The sequence below is a fragment of the Spermophilus citellus genome, assembly GCF_964194105.1.
Source record: "Spermophilus citellus genome assembly, chromosome: 3".
Classification (NCBI taxonomy): domain Eukaryota; kingdom Metazoa; phylum Chordata; class Mammalia; order Rodentia; family Sciuridae; genus Spermophilus; species Spermophilus citellus.
Window position 1 is genome coordinate 35,043,825 of NC_138184.1, and position 14,594 is coordinate 35,058,418.

General features: G+C 40.9%; 1 protein-coding gene across 3 annotated transcripts in view; it reads left to right on the forward strand.

Moving 5' to 3' along the window:
• Positions 1–252: 252 nt before the first annotated feature.
• NEK10 (NIMA related kinase 10) overlaps positions 253–14,594 on the forward strand; it is a 215,411-nt gene continuing 201,069 nt past the window's right edge. For all 3 annotated transcript variants that reach the window (XM_081285043.1, XM_081285041.1, XM_081285042.1), the window contains exon 1: positions 253–363. The gene's annotated coding sequence lies outside the window, so the exon portion shown is untranslated. The remainder of the gene's footprint in view (positions 364–14,594) is intronic.

A 14,594-nucleotide genomic window follows, 5' to 3' on the forward strand; every position in this document is an offset into this window, starting at 1 on the left:
ACCTCTTGTGCCTGCAGCTTGGGGCTGGATCCTGAGCGTTCTCTGGCTGCTAGGGCAACTCTGGCAGGCGTCACCCGTCGCTATGGCGCTCTGTACGTTGCAGCATGGCCCTTCCGGATTGGCTGAGGCGCTCGGCAAGGTGGAGGAAGATGCCTCGGCATTGGTTCAGCCAGCGCCGGTTGGTGGCCTGAAGGAGGATTTGATTGAAAAACCAACGGTGCAGCGGGCTGAGGTGCTCCAGAGGTTGAGGGGAACCGGAGAGAGCTAGGGGGAGGGTGGGACCCGAAGCAGCGGGTAGCAGCAGCATCAAAGATGACGACGGTTTGGAGATTGTCCTGAAGGAGGGACCGTCCCTCCCGCGTGGTGAGTGGGGCGGGAGCAGGTGCTCTGCTGTGTGGGCGTGCGGTTCGTAGCAGGGTCTCCAGGGAGTCACTCTCAGGTCCGGGTGGAGCGGCGGCCGGCAACCTCGGGAGCCAGCTTCACTCCACGGGGGGCGGGGAAGAGAATGCGGGCTGGCTTGGGAAGGGGAGCCATGATAGCCAGTTTCCTCAAAGCAGATGGGTCTGTGTTGGACGGATGGACGGGCGGAAAGTGCCATCCACAACGCTGGATCAAGAAGTTACTCTGGTTAAATGGAGTCTGAGTGTGTCTGTTCCAATCTGCTCCCATGCCTCTGGAAGCTCAGTCTGATCTCCTTTATGAACATTCCTTTTCTGCCTTCCCTTCACATGCTGCTGCTCTTTGCCCCTGGGCTTTTTTGCTCAGTCTGGGCGAGCCCTTCCACTTGCTGTGTCTTCAGGCACCATCTCTCCGCTGATGACTAGAAAGCCTCTGCCTCCAGCCTAGCCTGCTCTCCTATGCCCCAGACTCAAGATCCGACTGCCAGTTAGCTCCACCAACCTACATGGCATCTCGGCCCACCCCCCACCAGCCTGCTACTGCCCTGGGATTCCCTATCTTTGACCCCATCATCTGCTCAGTTCCCTAAAACCACATCCTAGGCAGCATCTGTGACAATGCCTCTTCTTCGACATCTCTCTCAATTTTAAAGGATATACCTTCTTAATAGATGTTGAATCAGTTCCTGCATCTCCATTCTTCCTATCTAACAAATTCCACTAATCCATTGGTTACAGTATTTGACAACTGTCTGTCTCCCCTGATTTTAGTGTGTCCCTATCTAATTCATTTTTCTTCCCGTCATTAGACTGATATTTTAAAAATCAGGGTGTCAGGAGCTGATGATATAGCTCAGTTGGCTGAGTGCTTGCCTTGCATGCATAAGGCCCAGGGTTCAATCCCCAGCACCAAAAAGCAAAACAAAAAAATCAGGGTGTCTCCCTTCCCTGCTTGAAGTCATGCGGTTATTCCCCATTACCCTAAATCTAGTCCTCAGGCCTTCCATTAGCTTGGTTGTTGCTAGAATATGCCATGTTTTCTCCTGCTGCGTTTTTTAACCTGTCATTCAAGCAGCCTGAAATGGACCCCCCCATTCGTCGAGGGCTTTTTCCCCCCACTCCCTACTTCTCTCATTCCCCAAGCATTTTCTGTGTGTCGCCTAATTACTTTTCTGCTTCTTCCTTTGAGCCATGTCTGTGAAGGCAGAACTGTGTGAATCTTACTTGCCATCGTTGTATCACCAGGCAAGTGACAGGTACTCCACAAATACTCACTAAATGAATGAATCTCCAAAAAATGAGGAGTTGTTTTCTCATGACAGGTAGTTTCAGAAAAATCAGGATCACTTCTGGCCAATGAAACTTTTGCTTACAAAAGAAGGATGATCTGTTTATAGGTTTTACTCTAATTTCAAGTCCCTTGGTGGGTGGAAACCATTTCAATTCACAGACTATAGTTTCATGCCATAACACATGTGATGGTAGCTGTAAGATTCCATCATACATACCATAAGATTATTAAAGAGAGAATGACAGTGCAGTATGCTTTCCAAGACCTGGAAGTGTGCTGGGGCCCCTTCGGCTGTGGCCCATAACAAGTTACTTAGTTTCTAGTCATCTTTTTTCATGAGTACAATGGGCCGATCATAGCACCTACCTCATAGGATTGTTTTAAAGATGAAATGTGAATAATCTATGCCAGGTGCATAGTACCTTATACTAGTCAAAACTAAAAACACTGAAGGTTGGGAATTTGTGCTATTTCCATGGTCAGTTCACAAAAAGTAGAAATCTTTTGATTCTGTCAAGAGCAATTTCTAGGACCCCATCATGTCATTATACCACTTGACCAAGAACTTTTGTGTATGGCAACAGCTCTGATATAGGTAAGATACTCATTCATTCATTGAGTATATATTGACCATAGGGTGGGTCCAGGGCTCCATGCCAGCCCCTTAGCTGGTGGGTCAAAAGAAAGTGTAACCAGTAGAGTAATTTAGAAAGTGAATGAAGGGTCTGGAAGTTACTCAGACTTTGAAGGCACAGTGAACTGAGTTGAGCACTTGGGTAGCAGAGAGGAGCTAGAAGTTCTTGCAGACAGTTAATAAATTTAGCACTTGGGTTTTCATTTGTGAACAGAACAAAGGCATCATTCCCGTCACTGTTCTCAGGGAAGTGGAGCAGAGTTCACAGGGCCCAGATTCTTTAGCCAAAACGCCTGGGTTCAAATTCTAGCTCCTCCACTATTAGATATGGGACCTCTGATGAGTTCCTTAATTTTTGCACCTGTTTCCTCACGTAGTGGTTGTGAACACCGGATCAATTAACACAGATAGGATTCTTAGAACACTAGTGGGTACAGAGGATGTGTCATGTAAAAGTTAATTATTTGTAGTATGTTCTACTTAGGGGAGAGAGATAAGTAATCAGGGAAAAATAAAGCAGAAGGAGAGAATAGGAAATGTTAGTTTGGGGATGGTGTGTGTGGCTTGGTCTTGGGAATGAGTCTTCCAGTTTTGGAAGATTCAACCTTTCAGAGGAAAGTGAACTCATGATATGCCTGACAGGTATCAAGATTAAAAAAAAATAATAATAAACCCAAAACGTGTATATGAGCAGTATTAGCATTATTTCTCATTTAGCAAAACAATTGCTCATATTTTTATGTTTTCTCCTTATCTCAGCTAAAAGTATAACAGTTATTATAATAAAGGTCATGTACTCAGCTTATTAAATCTCATATTCGGGTTATTTTTATTCAACATAGCATATTCTAGCTTCAAAGTAGTCAGCAGGGTCAGAGTGACAAAACAATAACTGGCTGGTTTGTATCAAGAAAAGAGACTGTAAAAAAAACCTTCTATACAAATTAAAAATAATAGATAATAGAATAGATAAGGCTCAGCAACTGGAACATTGAACCCTAGGCCATCAGGAGAAAGTTACACAGTATTTAGTGTATTTTGCCAAAAGATTGGAAGTTAATTAATTTGAAAGAAGTATGTATCAGTATGTATTAAGGAAGTTGACATTTATCTAGAAAATTCACTTAGACACACAGAGTGCTGGATAAATACCACCAATGAAAGGGGGTTGGCATAGCATTAGAAGAACAGGCAGGGCTCTGCTTGGCTTCAAATCTCTGCCACTTAACAGCTGTGTGATCCGGACAAATGACTTAATTTCTCTGCATTGTATTTTCCTCATTTGTCAAGCAGGTATGGTAATGGTATCCACCTTACAGATGTATTAGGACTACTGTATTAGATAATGCATGGAAAGTCCTCAGAATGGTGCTACCTAGGGTAACCATCAGGAAAGCGTTTGCTTTTATGGTTGTTATTACTAGATATAAGATCTTGGCCAACTTGCTTACATTTTTAATGCCTCAGTTTCTTCCTCTGTAAGTTTAGAGATACAGTACTACCTACCTCATAGGGTTGTTTTGAGGATTAACTAAAAAGTGCTAAAAAGGCTAAGCATAAGCCTTCTTAGGGGCTAGGGTTGTGGCTCAAGGGTAGAGCTGCTTGCTTAGCATGTGTGAGGCACTGCATATAAATAAATGAGTAGAATAAAGGTCCATCAACATCTAAAAATATTTTTTTAAAAAAGAATAAGCCTTGATAGGCTTAAAAATGGAAATGACGAATTTGACATTGAAATCAAAACTTATTCTTCATTTTCTGCCTAGTATTTTTCATAAGTGATTCAAAGAATGAAGGAGAGACATGATTTAACATAAACAAATTGAAGTGGTAATATAATGAAAATATGTATACCAGGAATCATAATAATAACAACTTAAGTTTCCATATCCATTGATAATTTTAAAAGGGGCTTTGCTGTATTTAATCCCAACTATCAGCTTGCCATAGGGATAGTGTTATTTTTAACTTTTCGTAAATGAGGAAACTAATAACCAGAGAGGTCTGGGGACATTCCCAAGGCCACCCAGTAGACAAGTGGAAACCAGGTCTTTTCTGAGCTGTTGCTCCTTCTGACCATATCCCAGTGGTCCAACCATAAGAATTCATATTCCCAAATGTACAAACTCATATCAGCGGAGAGTAGGTCATTCATATGTGTATTCACGTGTATGCTACACTTGAGGTAACATGAATACTTCTCTTAGGAAATTATCCTATTTAGGATACTTGAGGTGGTCTGTAGTTAACATAAATGTAATATATTCTCTGTGGCTTCCTTGTATTTATTTATTTTTGTATCAGGGATTGAACCCATGGGTGCTTACACACTGGACCACATCCCTAGCCCTTTTTATATTTTATTTTGAGATAGGATCTTACTAAGTTGCTTAGAGCATCACTAAGTTGCTGAGGCTGGCTTTGAACTTGTGATCCCCCTGCCTCAGCCTCCTGAGACTAGGATGATAGATGTGCACCACTGTGCCCTGATATTATGCATTTATAAAGAGGTTTTTTTTTTTTTTTTTTTTTTTTTTTTTTTCAAACCAACATTCTGTAGTTACTGGTGCTCCTCTGGGGCAAAGTTCTCACTTCCTGATTGTTTTCATTATCTTTACAGACAAGAACTGTCTTTAGTAGAAAAACAACCAAGACTGTCAGATGGGGAGTAAAGAAGAGGAAGGTGTCCGTTTTCTGAGGTCCATGCAAAGGGCTCTGTTCTAATTAGACTATCTTATTTGACACTGTAATATTGTTCTTCTTGCCTAATATAATGACCTCAGTCTTTCTGCTTCGAGCTGCAGTTCATTTGAATTCCATCAAGGTTTTATCATTACTTCGGTTAAATTCCTCTTTATCCAAATGAGTTGGTCAAAGGTTAATGGAATGTGACAATAAATGGAATGATCCACGTGTAGATATTTTTTTTTTTTAAATTTCAGAGAAGAATACCAATGCTTCCAAACTCCTCATTTATTAGAAGTTCTGTAAGTTGGTGGAAAGCCACCCGTATCCATTTCCCCAACCTTCACCTCACGCCAAGTTCCTCAGCTCCTGCTCAGCTCATCTACTCCCTGTCTCCCAGCACCACGTTCTGGATCTTGCCTCCATCCTTTTGCTAACCCCTCTGGAATGTTGTCCACCCACCCTGTTCATCCTCAGGGACCATCTTCAAGTCCCCGGTTCATTCTGCTATTCTACAGCTCTTCAACCTACAGCGATCTTTCTTCCCTTTGATTTCATTTAATTTATAATGTCATTTGGAAATTATTTTTTCCTGCTTTTTGACATTTCTATTATTCTTACGTAACTTCTCATAGTAGCCTGAGCCATAAAAACTGTTCCTTTTGAAAGAGTTCTTATCAGCAGTTTCCTATGGGTTAGCCTACCTTTCTAATGACTTCCCCACACACGAAGTTGTGAGCATAGATTTTTGTTTTGTAGTGCCCGGTGGTATTTTGTGCATAGTCAGAGCAAAGTAAATAATAATGTAACATTAACATGTAATATTGTTGGATGCAATTTAGTTTTATTTTATAGCTCAGGAAGTACTTCTAGTCTTTGCAGTGTCACCAAATGTTATGAATATCCATTCGTTGACTCAGTGTTCCCTTCACCGGTGGAAGTTCTAGGAATTTGATTTGTATTTACTTTATGACTTATTATGATGATGTTTGACTGTTTTTTCTGGAATTTAGTTTTGACCATGTCTTATTCAGTGCTGTATCCTCAGTGCCTGGTGTATATGCTAGGAAACCACTGAATATTTATTGGAAGAATGAATGTCACCTTTCTCTTTCTTATAAAAATGGGGAATAGGAAGTAGTCTTATTATTCTATAATTCTACATTAATCCTGGGACTAATGATAAAAGAGAAATATAGTATGCTACCTTTCTTATTGTTATTGACTGGTTAATATAAATTCTTCATTTACATCATCTAGTTTTTTTTCCCCCCTTCCCAATACTGCTTCTTAACATGTGGGTCTTGGGCTCATCTGTTCTGACATAGTTCCATTATAAGGTGTGTTGCAGGTTGACTCAGATTAGCAGCCACAAATATGGAATATTGAAAATATTATTAAATGAGAGTTGAGAGGATCTCCAGAATCTATATGCAAATATTTCCCATTGGATTTGAATGGAAATAAACCATGAAAATAAGGAGATTACAGTGGTATCTGTTCACATGTTCCAGTTAATTCTGGAGCAGCATTCAGACCCAGTTGGGTTAGTATTGGCCAAGCAAATGAAGACCAGTGCTTAAAACAGTATCTATCGTCACAGTGCATGGTCAGTACCTATCTGGAGGAATGAATGGGAGAGGGTCCCATTTCTACTAGAGAAACTTTTGGGCTTTTTTTATTCCCAAGTGCTTGTTTTAATATAAAATTGAAATTGCTTAAAGTATGAAGTGTTTGCACAAGAAAGGTATCAAGAGTAATGACGGAGGAGGGAGGCCATGATAATACTTGCCTTAGGTGGCTTCACATTCCCGATGCTGAAGGTTCTGTACCAGCTACGTCTTTGTTCTTCCCCATATGATGATATTAAAATTCACCACCTACGTATTTCACACGTAGGATCCAGGATAAATGAATGGATGTTTGTGAGCAGCTCAGGGTCCAGGAGGTGAACTTCTACATACATCCATTGTTATTGTATTACCCTTTGCCCTTGACTAAGGGCCAATATCAGTAAGCTCTCTGTCCCATCACCCTAGAGTTGTCTATGGAGTCTTAGACCCTACAGGTGAACTAGGTTCTGTTCCCTTCTTGTCCTAAAAGTGCTGTGTGACTTTGAACACATTCTACCTCTCTGGGCCTTAGTTTCCTCACCTGGAAAATGAAAGGAGCCGAATCATGATTTATAAGTGATGACCAGTAAATCTGTTTTATTATCCTGTGGGAGTGTTTTGTCTTGTTTTACTTCATTTTTTTTTAAGTGCAATTTGGAATCCCTTTGGGGAGGGTATGTCTCCCTTTTCAGGTCTGACTGAGTGCCACCAATCTCTGTTGTCTACTCTTCACTGACATTCTGTTCCTGAGCCTAGAGGTGTTAGGCCCCTGACACTGCATGCCCTCAAAGGTTCTTTCTTGCAGTAACCATCTATGTTCTGTTAATTCTGCACAGATTTCCCATTGGAAAAAAATAGCAATGTGGAATAACACACCATAGCACCATAGAACATGGTGTAAACTACCGTGTAGATTAGAGAGCCTCACTGTGTGTATGTGTGTGTGTGTGTGTTTATTTGTGTTATTTTCCAACAATTTGATCAATTTAACTCAACAGTTTCTCCAGAGGATATACAGTTCTAAAACACAAACAATTTGGAAAGACCAAGCATCGTGGATCTTTTAAGTGCAAATATTCTTTGTAAAAAGAAGACTGTATTCTCAAAGCACTTTAATTAAATAAACTGCCCAAGTGACTGATGCATTTTTAAGCGTTGATTTTGGAAGAATTCTGGACTTACGTAAAAACTGCAAAAATAGTACACCTACCCTTCACTCCATTTCCTCTGTTAACATCTTGCATCACCATGGTATGGTCATCAAAATTAAGAAGTTGATAATTAATCATTGCATTTTAGCATGTTTGTTTTATTTTGGGCTGCTCTATATGAATTTTATCTTATCTTTATTACTTTTTTTTTTTTTTTAGTACCAGGGATTGAACCCATTAGCGCTTTACCACTGAACCACATTCCCAGCCCTTTTTATTTTTTTATTTTGAGACAGGGTCTTGCTAAGTTACTTAGGAACCTCACTAAGTTTCTGAGGCTAGCCTCATATTGTGATCCTCCTGCCTTAGCCTCCTGAGCTGCTGGGGTTACAGATGTGGGCCACTGGGCCCAGCCTATTTTTACTACTTTTTTTTTTTTTTTTAAGACCAGTACATTGATAGAGAAATTTAAAGAAAAAATACAGTAAAGAAATTGGAAAAAAAATATTTAATTTTGCATTGCTAGTAAGTTATGGGGATGAATGTTCTATAAATTCTTCAGTCTGTCCACTTGAGTTTAGACAGAACTGCAATTTTACCCCTAATGAGAAAAGCTAACCACAGTTCATCAGAAAGAATAGAGACCCCACACCGTGGATACAAGGAAGATCTTTCTGGCTGCTGTGGATTGAGTCCAGGCCTTGTGCTCATGTGAGGCAAGTGCTCTACTAATGGGCTATACCCCCACAAGGAAGTCCTAACTTCCTTTTGTGGTAGGTTTCAGAGCAGTTTATTTTAGTGAATTTTAAAAAATAATAAATCTGTTTATAGCCAAAGTGATTAATGTTAGTCATGCTGAACTTTTTACTGTTATTACTTAACAAGTCCTATTTTTTTTTTTTAACCACTGGTCAATGTAATAAATGGAGCATATAGAAAGAGGCAACCTAAACATTGATAGGAAAAAAAAAAAGGCATTTGGGGATTTGAAGTTATTTCTCATAATGACTTAAATGATTTTCTGCTTTATATTTACTAAGGATGGGGCCACTTAACAATCTTTTGAGTAGTTACCGCAACTACTGGAATAAAAGGATTTTCAGAGGAAGGATCTGAAAACCATATTACAAATACTAGGTTATTTAGTTAGTGGATTTATGTTCACAGTCTAGATTAATTACAATCATTTAGGTGATTTTACTGTGGCATGGATTTCTTTCTCTGTCAAGGTGTTTACCCTGCCAATTAACAAGAGATCACAAGCAAACAAGGTATCTCCAGGGACTTCTTTAGCTTTAACCTACATTTTAAATGACAATAGAGAAAGGAATTACTCCTGAGATATTTTTTTTTCTCAAAATGGATGTAAAAATTTAAGAATGAGTTAAAACTGTGGCCACATCTGCAAACATGAACCCCCCTGGCTAGCCCTTGAGTATGGTGATCTTTTCTCTCCCAATGGAGATAGTATTTGGGTCCCATTACTGAGGTGGACAAGCAAAGATCCTTAGAGTTTGTTTGTAAAGTAACTGCATTTGCTTTTCCTAGGAGGCCCCACTCCCTCAGGTGAAAAAAACCCAAAATCTGGGGTTGGGGCTCAGAGGAACAGCGCTCACCTAGAGTGCGTGAGGCCCTGGGTTCGATCCTCAGCACCACATAAAAATAAAAGAGAGGTATTGTGTCTACCTACAACTAAAAAATAAATGTTAATAAAAAAAAAACAAACAACCAAAAGCTAAATTTTGGTTTTCCCATTGGAATGGAAAGAAAATCCTTGTTGGTACAAGTGTTATGTGTTGTAATTTCCTTAGCTTCATCTCGTCTGCAAAATAAGTGTTAGAGAATCAGTGGTTTTCTGTTTTTATTTTTAGCAGTGGAAACTTTTTCTCTGATAAAATGGTACCCAGAGCTGCAGAAAAGGAAGAGCTTCCATCTCAGTGAGGGGTTCAAGGTCAACCTCAACTACTTGGCCACCGTTCTCCCAGCATACTGGGCTCATGCCCGCCCCCTCCTGGTTGTCTTAAAATTGACAGTTACTGGGTTAGTCCTCTCAGGCTCTATACTTGGGACCCAGGATCTCCATCAGAGAATCATCTAGGGTTACTGTGAAAACAGCCTGCTTATTTAAGAAGATAGGTTTCAGAACTAGATCACTGCTATTCAGGTAGTCTTTAGGGTTACTGGTTCACGAAGAGATGATTACAGAAGTTCTACAGAAATGTGACGCTGTTGTGACATCCAAACACATGATCAGTGGACTTCTTACTGAACAGGATTTGAAACAAAACTTATCATTCTGTAATAGATTGGCAATTTAAACAAAAAGTTATCCATCATGGATAGTTTCCGAAGCACTGTTGTATGGAATTCTAATTTTCTTTCTAACCACCGAACAACATGATTCCTGAATGCATTCGGGAGTACAATAAACACCGATTAATTTGATTTATAAAGGGCTTTATGAGATATTCATTGAACTAAAAGAGTAGTGACACTACTATTTAAAAATAGTCCTTTTATCTGTTCATCCCTTTATTAGGTCTTTGATTCAGTACATTTTCATTGCTGCCGATCATGTGTCTGTGAGTAAGAGCAGCCCAGTCCCTGCCTTATGAGGTAATGAGGCTGTCGCAATGTGGAATGCTTAAGTTTGCAATGCAGGGAGGGCAGGCTGCTCAGGGGGCATCAGGGAGGAGCAGCAGGCTTGAGAGGTCAGAAGAGTCTCTAAGTCTAAAACTAAGGAGTTGTTGGAAAGCTAATAATTCACAAATGGTAAAAATAACTCAGTTCACTCCTTACAGATTATGACACAGATCTTTTTTGACTGCTTACGCTGTGCTCCTATGATGCTATGTACTGTTCTGTATATGAGGTACACTTGTGGGTGAAACAGACAGTCTCTGTCATGACCTAGTTCAAGGAAACCCATGCACAGCCGAGACGGTGCCAATGTTGATGAACCAACCCCCCGGGGGACATGAAGCAGGGTCCGTGGTGAGTCTTAGTGTGCACGGAGGAACATGTTGCTGAAGTTCATCAGAGGGGCCGAATCTTAGGAGGGACCCTGAGCTCAAATTCAGAGGACCTAGAGGATAGCTGAGAACATGGGAAGGGATGAGCAAGCACAAGTATGAAGGTTGGCATGTCCCTGGGTACAAACTGCACCTGTCCATTCTGTGCTGCGATAGCAGAACAGCACAGACCAGGTAATACATAAAGAAGAGAAAGTTAGTTTCTCACGGTTCTGAAGGCTAGGAAGTCCAAGATCAAGGTGCCATTCTGGTGAAGGCCCATTCTTTTACTTTTCCAAGATGATGCCTTGAATCCATCGTGGGCTCTGTTCTTGACATGGCAGGGGAGAGGAAGGGCAGAGAGAGGAAGAGCCACTCTAGAATCCCCTTTTCAAAGGCACTAAACCCACCTCTCCTAGGTCCCACCTCTTAACTCTGTTAGAGTGGCAATTAAATTTCCACATGAGTCTTGGAGGGAACAAATGTTCAGCCATAGCAGTTGCCATGTTTGTGGGCTCATGTTTCTCCCTAGAAAGTCAGCATGGCTGAAGTGGAGTAAGAAACAGGGAGAGGACAGGAGAGACCAGAGAGGCGGAAGTCGGGATAAGAAGCCAAGTACTGTAAAAGGGCCTAGAGAGACTGTGAGCCGCAGAAGAGTATGATCTGATTTACACAGAAAGAATCCTTTGGATTCTTGCTAGAAAGGAGCAAGGATAGTAACAAGGAGATGAGAGGGTGCTTTGGCAATATCCAGTGAGAGAAAATGGCAGCCTGGATTGGGGCGATGGCAGTGGGGAGCAGGGAATGCAGGCTAGTTTTGCTGGTTGGACTGAATGTAGGAGGTGGAGGAAAGAGAAGGATCCAGAATGGCCTCTGAACTTCTGCCTAGAGTATCCAGGTGGTGTGGTGCCATTTTCTGTAATGGCGAGCATTAAGTACTTTTGGTGCTGGGAGCGGGCGTCAGAGTTCTGTTTGGAACATGTTATATTTGGGGTGCCTATTAGACATCCCGATGGTGACTTTGCAAATCCAGGCAGTCAGGGAAGGCCTAGGGCTGGACATATAAATTTAAAATTATGGATGGTATGTAAAGCCTTGAGATTGCAAAAGATGGGTAAGGAGAGGGGCTAGACAGAGAAGAGGGTGCAGGGCTAATTCTGCTGGTAGGCCCCAGGGTGTTCTAGCACCTGGACCGCCCAAGCCCAGGAGGAGGGAAATTGACTCAGTATTCCAGAGCCACTGTAGTAAGTTCTCTTCAGCTTGTACCCACAGCAAAGTTTCTTACACTCCTCCCATCATCCACAGCTCTTTCCCATAGAGTCGGTGAGCATCGTGGACAATATGGGCTCTCTGCCCAGAGATTCTCTGTGATCTCTTGTGACTGTTAGCCTGTCCCAGGTATTGGCTCTATTGTTCTCTTCCTTCTTATAGGTAGTTCCTAGGGCTCGTGATTTAAAGGACATTCCACAAGCCACTTGATCTTTTTAGCTCTACGTAGGTATGCCTGGGGTAAAGGTGTACCCCTAGACAGGCATGCCTTGGGCCCTCCTCTAAGGGTTTGTAACCCATAACTGAAGGCTCCTTTCTCTCAGGTCTAGATAACACAGGAACATAGTTTTAACTCTCTAGCTCCTCTGTGACATGAGCCTGAAGCTACCCCCTGGGACTTTTTGCCTTTGCACCCCTGCCCTGCTAACATGTTATTGGCCTCTGGGTGACTTAATTGCCCTTCCTTTCCCCTTTACCCATCTGGATTATAAATGTGAATATAGTGTCATCATTTTAAAAAAATTTAAAATGGAATTTAATTAAATATTTTAAAGCATTCCCAACTTCTGAAAAAAAAAGTGTTTTTTTTTTTTTTGGGGGGGGGGGCGCGGGAATAGTTTCCATTTTAGCAGCCATCAAGTGGAAAGGATTTTGCTTTTGATCCTAAAGGCAATTGTCTGTTTCTACTGATTCTGGTGAATTTGTTTCTTGTTTAATTAAGTGAAACATTTTCCAGAGAGTTATCTGTATTCACTCTTCCAGCTCACAGAGTACTTGCAAATCTCAAAGAGATAAAACTATTAGGTGATTATTTCCTGTTCACACACCCAGTCAATAAAATTATGGAGATTAAGCAAGAATAAGACAGGATGTTTAACAGGGTTTGATAGTGGTAAACGTGATCTCCCTCCAATGGGAGGCCGTGAGCTTCCCACACCTTCTCAAGCACACAGTGTCGCGTCCTCGATTTCCAACTCCTCAAACAGCCTGTAGCTGTGGGCTGAGCAGGAACCGGAAGCCCAATAGCAGCTGGTGTATCCTGGTGACATTTTCTTTCTTTCTTTCCTTGAGGAAAAACCAAAATTAGATTCTACACATTTTGACTGGATGTCCATTGATTTTAAGACTTTGGGGGGACACTTTCATATCTACATACAAAAACCACTGGGGTCTTTTGCTTTTAAACATCAATTGACAGATTCTCTCCATTTTCCTCACTGTCTGCCCTCCCTCTTCCTTTCGTTTCTTCCCTCTTTCTTTAAGGGTAAAGAAGATGCGAAATCAAATTTCTACTTGAACTACTCACAAAACGTGTCCTAGAGTTCATAAGTGGGGTTTTTCTTTTGCTAGTGATAGACTTGCATACCTATGATAGCCTCTTTTACCTTTAGCAGCCTCAGTCTGAAATTAGGCATAGTAAATATTCAATAAGTATTTGTTGAATGAATGGGTCTGTGGTTTTATATCCTTGGCGCAATCTTAAAATATCAATACTGTGCTTTGTTTTGCACCAGTGATGAGAATCTTGGTTCCCAACTCTTTTTAATTCTGGTTAATGATTTGTCACAAGTATGACTACATTGGGGAAATCCTTTTTAAATCCTTAAAGTGTCTTTGTGCATTTCAGAAAATTAAATTTCACTAGATTCTGTTGCAGCGAAACACCCATTGGCACATTGCTTTGCTTCTAAATACCTCTGAAACACTTGGAGTTTGACCATAGATTTCACAATACATTGAGGCATGCAATTATAAGACAATAATACATGCTTTTTCATGCCTGAACAACACATAGAAGTTAAACTGTGGCATTGAAACACAACTGAATTTTTTTTTTTGCATCTAATTGAATGAAACCAACATAATATCGAGTTTGGTATTTTGCTATATTATAAGAAGTATTGTATCTTTAGATTTCTATTCTGGAAATGAAAACAATTGACCATAGAAATTAGTTAAAAAGGAAAAAAAAGCAAATTGTTCTCTGTTGATGAATGCATACTTACTTTTGGAGTGGGGATGAGAAGTAGTATTAAAATTAATACCAGGGAAAGTGACCATGACCATCATAAAAAGCTTAATTCAGAAGGTTGAAATGGCTATTGGACTGTCTTTCTAGGCTGGCCAGCCTCTCTGCCAGATGCTTGGGTGAGTGTAGGACTGGCCCAGGCTTTCCAGAAGGGCGTGTGAAGCTCTTCAGGTAACTTTAGGAATTTTGGAAATACACCAGGCTTCTGAATGTTACTCTTGACTCTGAGCGGTTATTTATGAGTGGGTGGGACTTTCTCTGAGACTATTAAGGACATGACCCATGATGACAAAGGAACCCTATGATTGGCAGCATATAATTAAGGATTCTTGTTGAGAAAGGCAAGTGAGACAGCATAAAAGCATCAATTGAGCTTTAGATATTTGTTCAAAGACGTACATTTTGGAAACCCAGAGTGGTCATACGTTTTCTGACATGCAGAACACCTGTGGTGCACTAGATCAGAATCCTTGAAATCAAGAACACCCAGAAAATACAGGCTCAGGGGGCCAC